The following is a 12195-nucleotide window of genomic DNA, read 5'->3' on the forward strand; positions in this document are numbered from 1 at the left end:
ACAATTGGTGATGATGGTTCATGCTCGGGCCATGATTGTGATGCTACTACAACCTCATCCACTACACCACATTGCTTCATGTCACAAGGTGACACCAAGGTATCTAATGCTAATGTGGTTGATCATGTTGATTCATATGATGAGCTTGTGAGTAGACTTACTAGCATGATCATGTCTTTAGAAAATGAGAAAGTTAAAACATTAAAACTGGAAAATGAAAACTCATTTCTAAAGAACTCATGTGAAGAACATAAGCACTTACCTGATGTTCTTAAATCTTCATATGGTGAGCTAAAATTGACTCATGAGACACTACTTGCATCTTATGAAGAATTATTAGAACAACATGCTTCTCTTATTAAAGTATTTACAAAGAAACTTATAAAGAATGAGAGCTTATCACATGAGTCAAGTGTTCAATTGTAATATGTGACTAACTCTTGTGATGTCAGGAAGAAGCATGTATCCACCTCTTGTGATGATTTATTAGCTATGCTATGCTCTTCACATTTAGATGCTTGTTCTACTTCTATGTCTTGTGAAACTAACATTTTGAAGGAGAATAGTGATCTCAAAAGAGAAGTGAAGAAATTGAGCAACAAGTTAGAGAGGTGCTACAACTCAAAAGTCACCTTTGAGCACATGTTGAAGACTCAAAGAAACTTCGGTGACAAGAATGGCCTTGGCTTCAACAAGAAGATGACAAAGGGTGAAAGAAAAAGAGAAAAGAAGATGAAGAAGCAAGAAAGAGAGAAGCTCTAACATTTCAAGTGCTACCGATGCCATGAAGTGGGTCATCTTCATGATCAATGCCCAAACATAGAGAATCTCAAGTTGAAGAAAGAAGAAGATAGGCTCAAGCATGTCAAGGCTTCAAGTGCCACACATGGGGTCACCTCACCTCTATGTGCCCAACCAAGCAAGTGGTGAAGCAACAAGAAGAGCCTCAACTAAAGCCACAAGTTGAGCAAGAAAAGAAGCCCCAAGTGCATGACAAGTCCAACCATAAAGATGGTGGTAATTCGGGGATAAAGAAGAAGACAAGAAGGGGTGGAAGGGCAAGGCATCCAACTCTTATTCAAGATGTCAAGATGATGAGCAAGAATCAAGATAATAAGAAAGATTATGCTCACATCAAGTGCTTCAAGTGTGGAGATATGGGACAATTTGCCTCGAAGTGTCCTACCAAGCTTGAGAAGAAGGCTCAAGCAAATCATGAGAGGCAAGGCATATGAGAAGCAATACAAGAGAAAGAAAGAAAAGGCTCTATCCAAGAGAAATTGCTACTCATGCCAGTAAAGGGGACACATGGCTAATTCATGTCCCCTAGGTAATAATTCTAAGCCCATTTCAATTGATGATAATATTGTGCTTAGAAAGGATGGTAATAGTACCTCTATGGTTGCTATTGCAAAACATCTTGCTACTCATACTATGGCTATGCCTAAGTATGTTGCACCTAACTTGAGAGGACCTAATCTAGTTTGGGTACCATCAAAAAGTGGATGAATGTGTGTAGGTACCATCGGCATTGGAGGCTTGATTCAATGGAATTAACATTGTTCATCACATGATTGAGTCAAGTATTGAAGCTTAGTGCATATTCTATCCCAATGCCAAGTCAATACAAGTGAAGTCCAAGTGCTATCAAACATACAAGTGCTATATTTAGTTGTGGATGATTTATTGGCTATAATCGATGGCTTGCAAATATTTGAGTTAAAGCTTGATATTGGATGATCATGAGCTAACCAAGGTATATCCCTAGTTGGTCTAATTCATTTGGGTGCATATAAGATGATTGAATTGGATATATATGCATATGTTGCTTGCTATAAGATGGTTGAATGGATTTATTGATTAGTAATCAAGTTTGGATTGATTTGAGTTGGATAAGTTCATGAGATGACATTTAGTAAGTGGATTGAATGGATATATGTCTTGTGAAAGTATTCAAACAAGTTAGATTCAAATTTGATTCAATTTGAAGAAGTATAGCTCAAGTATTGAAATCTGTCCAAAAATTAAAAAACTGAGCTAGCTGAGATCAAGTCTATTTGGATTAGCTTGAAATTTGGTGTGCATGCTCTAGACTTATGGTATAATATTCTGCATAAATTTCATGAGAAGTGGATAATAAATGCTTCGATTTTGGAGTGGATCTTGTCAACTATAGAGCAGCAATTTTTAACATATAGCAGTGGTGGAAGATTTGATTTCTGGCAGTTCGTATAAAGTCAAATCAAGGTCAAATTTTCAAGCTTCTATATGCCTTAGTGAAGCACATCTCCACCACATTTCATGGCATTTGAGTTTGTACATCGGGAGATATGCATTTTTCTTTAAAGGGTACAGAATCTGCCAGGAAAGTGATAATTATTGGATTGATCAAAAGTCACTTTGATTGAAAGGTCCTCAAGTTGGAATCATGTTTATAAGAGATTGAGGCACCTAAGTTTGGTTTTGAGATGATCTAGAAGCATGATAAGCAAGAGTACAAGGCCATTTGATGGTGGAGTGTTCTTGGCACACATTTGGTACTCAAATTGAAGATCAAGACCAAGCTCAAGATAAAGATGAAGTTTAAGTTCTAGTAACAATTGAAGATCAATTTGGTTGAAAGATAAGGACTTAAACAAGTAGAAAGAAAAGAACTTAAAAAGAATTCATGGTTTCTCATCAAATTAAGTCCATCACTTGGATCAATCAAACAAAGTCAATTCAAGTGAGTATCTAGAATGGTTCTTTGGAGAGAGATCACTTCTCGCTAGTGTATGGGTTTACTGCCTATGTGTAGGTAAACCAAGTGTAGTACTTGAAAGGCTAATATGGAAGTGGTGATCTGAGAAACATTTGAGATGCTTAGTTGAAGCAATCAAAAGGGTTGATCAAGAAAAGCAAGCAACACCAAAAAGAGAGCAATTCATTGGAATTCAAAGGGGTATTCTCACATTTGGTGCTCTCAAGCAAGCATTGATCAAAAGAAAAAGCAAGCCAACCACAACTCAAGAGAGTGCACATGATCTTAAGTGGTTCTCAATTCATATGGGTGAAGAATGGACTCTATCTATGATGAATGGTCTTCACCAAGATATAATTTGGACTTCACATTGCTATTACGGAGGCTAATTGGAATCAAATGAATATCCTCTACTCCAAAATAGCAAAGGTATCATTGAAATGTGCATGATCATTTCATCCCTTACTAGTATGTGGTTAGTGCATATAGTACATGCTTCATAGGATGATGCATAACAAATGAAATGCTTAAATTCATAGCCTACCACTATTGTTTGTTTGATCAATTAATCTAGTGGTAGTGTATGAGTTTGTTCATGAGCTAGTGAACCCAAGTGTTTGATTTAATTTGGATTGCCAACAAGTGACAAGTACAACATTGGCAAGATAACCCTTGCAAGAGGTGTGAAGAAGCTTGTCATTGGTTCAAACCAGACTTAGAAGCTTAGGCAAATCAATTTAGTTCTAGTCAACTTAGAAGCTCATGATAAGTGACAAGAGTACGAGAATAAGACAACAATGCAAATGGATATCTAGTTTGGTTGTTTCAAGTGGTATCTAGACTTAATTAATTTATCAAGTGGTATTCACAAGTGGTGTCTAGATCAACTTACTAGTGATATCCTACAAGTGATACTCATGAAGATAGTGAATGTTCAAGAAATGGTTTTTATGGACAAATCAATCATACACGTGGTATCACATTTCTACACATAGTATCAATCATACAAGACGGTGGTTCCACAAGTGATCCTCAACTTTAAGTGTTCATTAAATGAAGAATGCATCCCTCACTACAAGAGCTCAAGTTTATCAAATGGATGACCCATGCAATGACTTAGGGGGAGGTGTCCCACCAATTGGTATCAAGGTCAAAGATCCTATGTGTGGTATCTCAAGAGCTATACAAATAGTGTCATTCCAACATATGAGGTGATGTCCATAAAAAATGCAAGATTCAAGTGTCAACCATCTACCCCGATGCAACCCTTTGTATCAAGAGATGCACACCTTTTATGGAAATTGATGACAAAGGGGGAGAGATTGAGACAAAGATATGACAATTGGGGTTTTGGACATGGACAATGGACAAAGAGGGAGCAACATTGAGGAGTTGAGAAGGATCAAAATTCTTGGACAAGAGAAGCACACAAGTAGGAGGAGCAAGCTCATAAACTTGATTGTTTGCATTTGATATGTGCATATTCATGTGCTTGCTTGCATTGCATAAGTTTTTAAATTTGATATGCATGCTTGTGTGTTGTATGCTAGTTGAAGAATTTGATTGATGATTTGATAACTAGCATGCATAGGATGGTAGCTAGACTTGTATTTTTACATGTGGTACAAGAACCTTGCTTATAATGTTGATCTCATGAGGTTTCTAGTGTTTTTGTTGTCTAGCTACTCATGATGCTAAGGATGGTGTTAAAAGTGCAACTACGATTGGTATCATGCTTCAAAGGTTTATTCTTTACACCTTAGCATCATTTGGTAGTAATCACTCTCACACAATTCATATTCATGCATATGTGCAAGCTTAGAACCAAACTCTATAGTACAAATGTAGGGGGAGCTAATACTACCTTTCGGGTTTGTGGTACTTATCCAAAATCATTTACATATGGTAAAATTGCTTGGGCAAGCAACATGAATCCAAAAATACTTAATGTCCATATCTTTGCAGAGTTGTCATCAATTACCAAAAAGGGAGAGATTGAAAGGTCCTTATTTGGTTTTGGTAATTGAGTGACAGCCTTATGTGGACTAATATGTGTTTGAGTGAGATACACAGGTGATTAGTCCAAAAGTGCATCATGTGTGAGCAACCTATGCCATGGAAGTGAAATGGTTTGGATTTGTTGCAAGGCTCACACATGTGATGAAGGAGCTCATTGCATATGAGACATGACATGGAGTCATGTGACTAAGGTGGAGAAGATCAAGACAAGACTTAGCTTGATGGACCGGTTGCAAGTGTGAAGGGCAAGTTGGAGGCTTTGGAGCGATGGACCATGTGACGGTGAAGCTTGAGCAAGACTTGGCGCCGATGGACGGAGGCAACGGTGAAGAGCAAGTGAGGTCAAGATCAATGAACCAATAAGGTCACATGATGATATGAAGTGGCTCATATCATTTGTTGATCAAGGTTGGTGCATGTGCTGCATCAACATTGGAGGAGATGGCATGGAATGCACAAGGCAAAGGTATAACCTATATCGCATTTTATTTCACCTATCAAAGGTTGTATAGAGAAGTGCATGACTGGGTTTAGGATAGATGGCCGTACTATCAAGACGAGCAAACTTGTTTGCATATCAGTCATCTAGTGCCACTCGAGTGATCTAACTTTGCATCGTTGCTAGGATCGAGTGGCATGGTAAATTGAGTGACTAATCCTTTGGGAAATATTTGTGAAAAGCTTACACGTGTGCACAAGTTGGTCAACACTTGGTGGTGTTGGTATATTTGCAAAGATAAAGAAGTTGGTGAAGAAGAGGAGGCGAAACCGGGCTCGAGGTGCTGCCTAGATGGCACCGCCACCCCTATGGCGGTGACTGGCTAGACAAGGCCGAGAAGGAGTTAGGGTGGCACCGTCCTCTTGTGTCCGGTGACCGTTTAGTAGTGGCCCTAAGGGCGTAGAAGAACTAGGGCACAGCCATGTCCGGTGTGCACCGCCATGGGTAGGGCGGTGGCACCGCCATGGGGTGTCCGGTGCTCCATCTAGGCACCACCGCTTTTCAGTAGAGAGTAGAGGAAGTATGGGTTGGTCACCACCTAGGCACCGCCGTGCCTAGGGCGGTGCACCGCCACTTTTTTCCAGAGAGTGGTGTTCTCGGTGGGCTGGCTGGGTGGTCACCGCCACCCTAGGGCGGTGCCACCGCCACCCCTGTTCAGTGACCAACGACTAGTTTCTAGTCGTTGGAATTCGACCATTGGGAGGAGCACCGCCGTGTCCAGTGCCCTTGTAGAAATAAGCAACTTTGCTCCAACAGCTCTATTTGGCGTGGGGGCTATAAATAGAGGTGGAGCTCGGCCTTGGGCTAGTTGCTGAGCACCCTTAAGCCTTGGTGGCTTGTGTAGATGTGCTTGGGAGTCCTCTAACTCACATACGCTTGATAGTGATCATCCGATTGAGTGTGAGTGCTATTGCATCGTGAGGTTGCATCAAGTGGCACTAGGTGATCGAGTTGCAAGCTGGTGGTGCTTGCTACTCTTTGAGGTTGCCACCTCCTAGACAGCTAGGTGGCTTGTGACTCTGTTGAAGCATGAGAAGATTGTGCGATGCTCCGGAGGAGGATTTATGAGGGGGATTGTGCTCACCCTGCGAGGATCGCGAAGAGCAACTCTAGTTGAGCGTGTCATTGAGCTACCCTCGCTTTCGGGGTAGGTTCTTGTGGTGCCAAATTTGTGGGCTTGGCGGGTGATGCCAAATAGCCACCGAACCACCAAGTGAGCGGTCGACACAACAGTGACTAGTGTGTTGGCAAGCACGTGAACTTCGGGATGAAATCATCGTGTCATCCTTGTCTTCCCATTGGTTTGCATTCTCATTACACAAGCTTGTATTTACTTTCATATACTTGTGCTTGTGTAGTTGCTCGTGTAATTAGTTGACTTGGTTAGTTTGCTAGTTACCTTCTTGCTTGTGTAGCATAGAAGTAGTTCCCTTGCGTGGCTAATTTGGTTTGAGTAACCATGTTAGTCACATTGCTTAGTTTGTGTAGCTAAGTAATTTGTGCTCTATAATTTAGCTTATGTATCCTTGTTATTGAGCTTTGCTAGTGAGCTTAGGAGCTTTGTGCTTTTGTTTACTAGATTGTGTAGGAGCTCCCCCATTTGCTTGAGTACTAATTGCACAGGTTTGTATGGCCTTGCAAGCTAGATTTGTTAGGTGAGCTCTAGCTAGCTTGGCACCTTAGTTGCTTAATTAGTATCTTTGTAAGGTGCTAGAGAACTTAGATAGAGGGGTGTAGTCTTGGCTAGACCGTTAGTTTTAATTCTGTATTTATTTTGGTTAGCTGGCGTGATTAATTTTAGAAAGGACTATTCACCCTCCTCTAGTCCACCTTTTCGACCCTACACTCCTCGCCAACTTTGCGGGCACTCACGGCACACGATCGAAACCGTCACCCAACAACAGCCACATAGAAGTCAAGCCCCGAATCACCATGTGAATGCCCTCGGCCGCCTTCCACCGTAGTTGACTCTTACACCTCGAATCCATGACATGGTCACCACCCGCTCGCATCCCTGTGCTACTTCCGTCTCCTCGCTGTTCTCGCCGCCTCCATATGGCACTCACTGCCTACAAGCCTCTGTGCTTGCGAACACAACCCCCAGTCACTCCGCGCCGCCGGCGTGCTCCACCAGAGCCGATCGGCCTAGGGACCCCCAGATCCTAGCATCGGAGGTGGCAGATCTGCAGCCTCCACCCTGGCCTAGCATCACTAGCTACGCCACCAAGGCATCTCGGGCATGCCATCGCCAAGCCACCGCCAGCCAACGCCACTGGAGCACACCCAGACAAGCCTGAGCCAGCCATGCCACCATGGCATAGGCGACGAACTGCCACATCACCGCCGCCTCCGCACGCACTGCACCAACGGCTCACAGTGCTGTAGACTTGGGCAGGCCGTCTTCCACCGCCACAGCCGTCACCGCACCACCACGCTGCCGCTGCACCACCGCGCCGCCACCTCACTAGATCTGGCCGGGGGGGGGCACCAGCCACTGCACCGCATTAGCCTCCTTCCACCATAGTAGCCGCCGCACCACCGCACCGGGCCCTTCCTCGCCGCCCCCTTGCGCACCACCGCGCCACAGATTTGTACGCCGGCAGACCAGATCTGGTCGTCGGGGGAATGCTAGATCCAGCGTAGCTGGCCGGGATCCGCCGCCGTCCGCCATCCCCAAGAAGTCTGACCTCTGGAGCACCTCTGGGAAAAGGAGGAGGGAGGAGAGGGGCCAGCCGCCACCGTCCTTGCTCTCTACCGGACTGCCGGCGTCAAGCTCCTGCGGCAGCCGGGGATGAGGGCGTGGGGGAGGGCTCGGAGGCAGGGGGCATAGCGGCGCCACCCGAGTCGCCCCTGGAGGGAGCGACGTGGGGGCTGGATGTTATGGGGTTCGAAGTTAGGAGGGTGCAAATAGCCTTGCTAATTCTCCATGCGTTTAACAGAATCTGGTTTCATCCCTAGTAAGCAAGATAACCTCACTACATTTTCATCCCTAGTAGTAAACAAGAGAAACTTACTATAAAAGTTTAACCCAACACATAATATGCATAACTTAAAACTCAATTACAGGATTATATGGTTATTAAAAGAAAGCACAAAATGCATTGCAGTTGCTTCCCGCGCTCGACAAACTTAGAAAATGTGCTTATCGTTATCTTTACACACAGTGTTGCAATTACGTCTAATATTGTAACCACTAACCAGTGCTAATAAACAATTTCCATCTTGGGCTGCTAAATACTGCACGCATATTTATATACTACCGAAACATAAACGTAAACAGAAGGCAAAATATTTTCTAGGGATCGAAGAGTATACATATACGTGGCAAAGTAGAATTACGTATCGTGATAACCAAGAAATTAGGTACTCAAGCCGCACATGGCAACTCGATGAACTCGTCAACTGTCAGCCGGCGTCCAACTCGACGGTCCAAGGGGAAGGCGTCAACGGTAGCGTCATGGAAAAGCGTGTCCATGCAGAATTCCGGGTGCCCTCACCGATGATTGCGATCGCTCACGGTTAATGCAAATCCTAGACAAAAGTATGATTTATAAAAACATGTTCTACGGTAATCAATATGTCATCTGCGATAGTGACATAAGTGTTTAATTAATTATCTACATACTATGATAGAGTAAAGGGTAGCCGTCGTGAAGAGACTAGCCTGGCCCTCTTATTTAGGGATGGATGTGGATATCCAAACATCCGAAACATCCGATGTCCGTATCTTTTCGTGTAAATATGGATATCCATATCTGTATTCAATTTAAATATGAATATTAAAGGAATATACCCGCATTCGTTTTTGAAGATTATTGTTTATTCGATTCCACATCCGTATTCGACAAAAAATATGAAATAGTATCCACAAAGTACAAATTATTTTGAAGCTATATAAATCTTATGGTTATGACTAATTAACTATGTAAATGAAATTTTTTTGGATATAACAAATGATATGTATCATTATTTAAAAGCTATCTATGGCTAATGTAGTTTTAATATCGTTAATGATACATAAATATTAAGTTTAATTAATTTTGATATGGCTAATCATGTTAATTAGTATGATATTTTATTTATATACTTCTAGAATTTATTTTTAATTCAATAATTAATCAATATTATCTATGATTTTATTATATTTTATACGTTTAATAATAATTGAAATATTGATTAAATTGTTTTATATTTGGTAGTTGTCTTTATCCATGGTGTTATATAGCTATATTCTAAATCCCTTCATCCATAATAATTTTATTATACCTTGAAACTATCGATAAGCAAATAGGTACATATTATCTTCAAAATTAAGTAGATAGCTGAATCTGAATCCGAGATATCCGTTTTGCATTAGTATCCGACAAACATTCGTATTAGTATTCAAATTCGAATTAAAATGTGGAAATAGTGATATTTGAATCCGTATCTGTCCGAATCTGGTTCGAATCCGTCCCTACTCTTATTTTAGAATCCGCAGCATAATATTTTAGCGTGACATGACACTTGTCTTATATATTCCACGCGCAAAAGACACATATTTTTCATGTTTTCTTGAATGATTGCTGTTATGCTAGACCATAGAAAAGATAAATGCCAGTACTAGACATTCTTATCTACAACATCCTCTAGAATAGCCACAGAATGTATGGATCTTGACGCAATGACAAGCTGATGAGCGGGTGAAGAAAACTAGTATAGTGTCATCGAGAACATGGCACGAATAATGTAGGCTAGTTGTCGTGCTGGCATGACCCGACGTGTCTCATGTGGCTAGAAGTCACACTCGATCAAAGCGACATAAAAACACAGGCATGGCATGGCAAGTCCCACCTCTAATTGACACACACAAAATACGATGTTAATAGCCAAAATGTAAGGGCCAACTGGCCCTGGGGTGAATTGGGACTATAAAAATTTAATCAGGATAAACATTAGCCATCCTACTTGTGGTTCTTGCCTAATGACTAAAAGATTCACACTAATATCAAGTCCTTAGGGCCATCACACTAAACATGTCCTTAGGAAAAGGGCAAACAAAGATATTTTTGTTAGTTGGAAAGTTAAGCCCTATAGCTAAGCACAATCTAGTATGCAATATAATCCTAGTTGTCACATACAAGGTTCTTGCACACAAACTAGCATAACACCTAAGTTAGAACAAGTAATGCAATATAGAGCGAGGCAAAGAGACAATGAGATTTATCCCGTGGTATTGACAGTAAAAAATACAACCCCTAGTCCACGTTGGAGCTCCTCCGAGGTACGCTTCCGGACACCAAGTCTCTTCCAATCACAGTGTTTACCTGACCGACCAAAGGCAATGAAGTCACATAGTCTATCATTCCAATCAGTTCTTCCGATCTTGGTCTTGAACTACAACCAACCAAATACAATATCATGAATCATGGAGTCTCATAATTGACACCACTTTCACGCGATACAGTCATGGTGTTGGATTGCAAACTAAAGGTGGGTGTGAGTCACCAAATCTCACAACCTCCACCCAATCCAAATCACCATAGTGTCGTGTACACTACTAAGCTTCTCCACCGAGATAGGGGTCTCCTCATCCCCCGCACACTGATACGACACCGCTCCACATCACATACGGAGAACCGCCACCTAGAAGAACACCTTGCCTTCACATGAAGGTTGCCAAGATCTCAAGTGCTTCGGCTCATGATAACTACAACCTTCGGTCCCGTTCGGCTGGCAAAATTTTGGCTGAAACTGGCTGAAAAAAACTGTTCTAGCTGAATTGTTGTGAGAGAAAAACACTGTTCCGACTAAAAAAAGAAGCCGAACAAGTCGAATATGAGGTAAGACGAATGGGGCCTTCATTGCCACCTAACACTCACATACAACAGGATCACTCTCACATGTATGTGTCTATCATGGCCCTAACACATTACATCTCACACTTGATCCTCACTTTGCTCTCCTCTAAGCTCATGTACTCTCTTCAGCCTTCTCAATGCCAGAAGGCACTATAAGAAACCCCCTTGGGAGTATTTATAGCCCAACATCTCCTAGAGTAGTTAGTAGCTCTTGTGTGGTGAAGTGCCTTAGCATAGAAGCCAATTGCTACTAGAATCGTGTAGGAACTTGCTTGTTTGAACTAGAGCTAGTGCTTGTAGTGGCTATTAGGATCATATCTTGCACTGACCAATTGCTCTAGTAATTCTGCTTTGTATAGAGCAATTTTTATACATCCTCTAGCCATCTAGATCCTTTCACGAGTACTGTTTCATAAGCTCCATTACTCAAAACGCCGATGGCACCATAAAATCACTCACACACTCAACAACAGCCTAGCAAGACCACTATAGACAAGCTCTAGTGTCGCCTCTCTGGTGCACACAGGAGGGCTCCGATGAGTCTAATAGGTCTACTAGGATGACCAACACCCTTAGTACTATGTTAGCATTTTGCAAGTATTTTTGAAAGGGTCACGCCAGTCAATTCTAACGCATATGTAAAATTAGATCGGCACTAGATAACCGCACTAGGGATTAGATTTGTTCCTCTTCATGGTATGACTCTATCCTATTAACCCAATAATTTCCATTTCTCTAATCACCTCATGGCTGGTGGAAAACAAAGCCATATGTTATACCTTTGCCTTGCATTCGTCTTTCAACTTCTCTTCTTCTAGCATCCATTACTTTCCATCTTCACTCTCAACTTGTTGATCTTTTACATGGTCATTGCATCTCTCTCTCATAGCCACCTGTAGCTCAACCTTGCTTGTGTACTATCACTTTTACCTTCATGTCTCATGTAAAAGACATTAGTCCATAAATATTGTCATTAATTACTAAAATCTGGACGTAACTTTCAAAGCTACAACTAAGGTGATTAGTTATATCATGGCGGTAGTAGCACTCTGCGAAAAATAATTTCTAGCCAAAAGCTCCCACGATGGTTTTTTAGT

Source organism: Miscanthus floridulus, chromosome 11, assembly GCF_019320115.1.
Source record: "Miscanthus floridulus cultivar M001 chromosome 11, ASM1932011v1, whole genome shotgun sequence".
In the NCBI taxonomy this organism is placed as follows: domain Eukaryota; kingdom Viridiplantae; phylum Streptophyta; class Magnoliopsida; order Poales; family Poaceae; genus Miscanthus; species Miscanthus floridulus.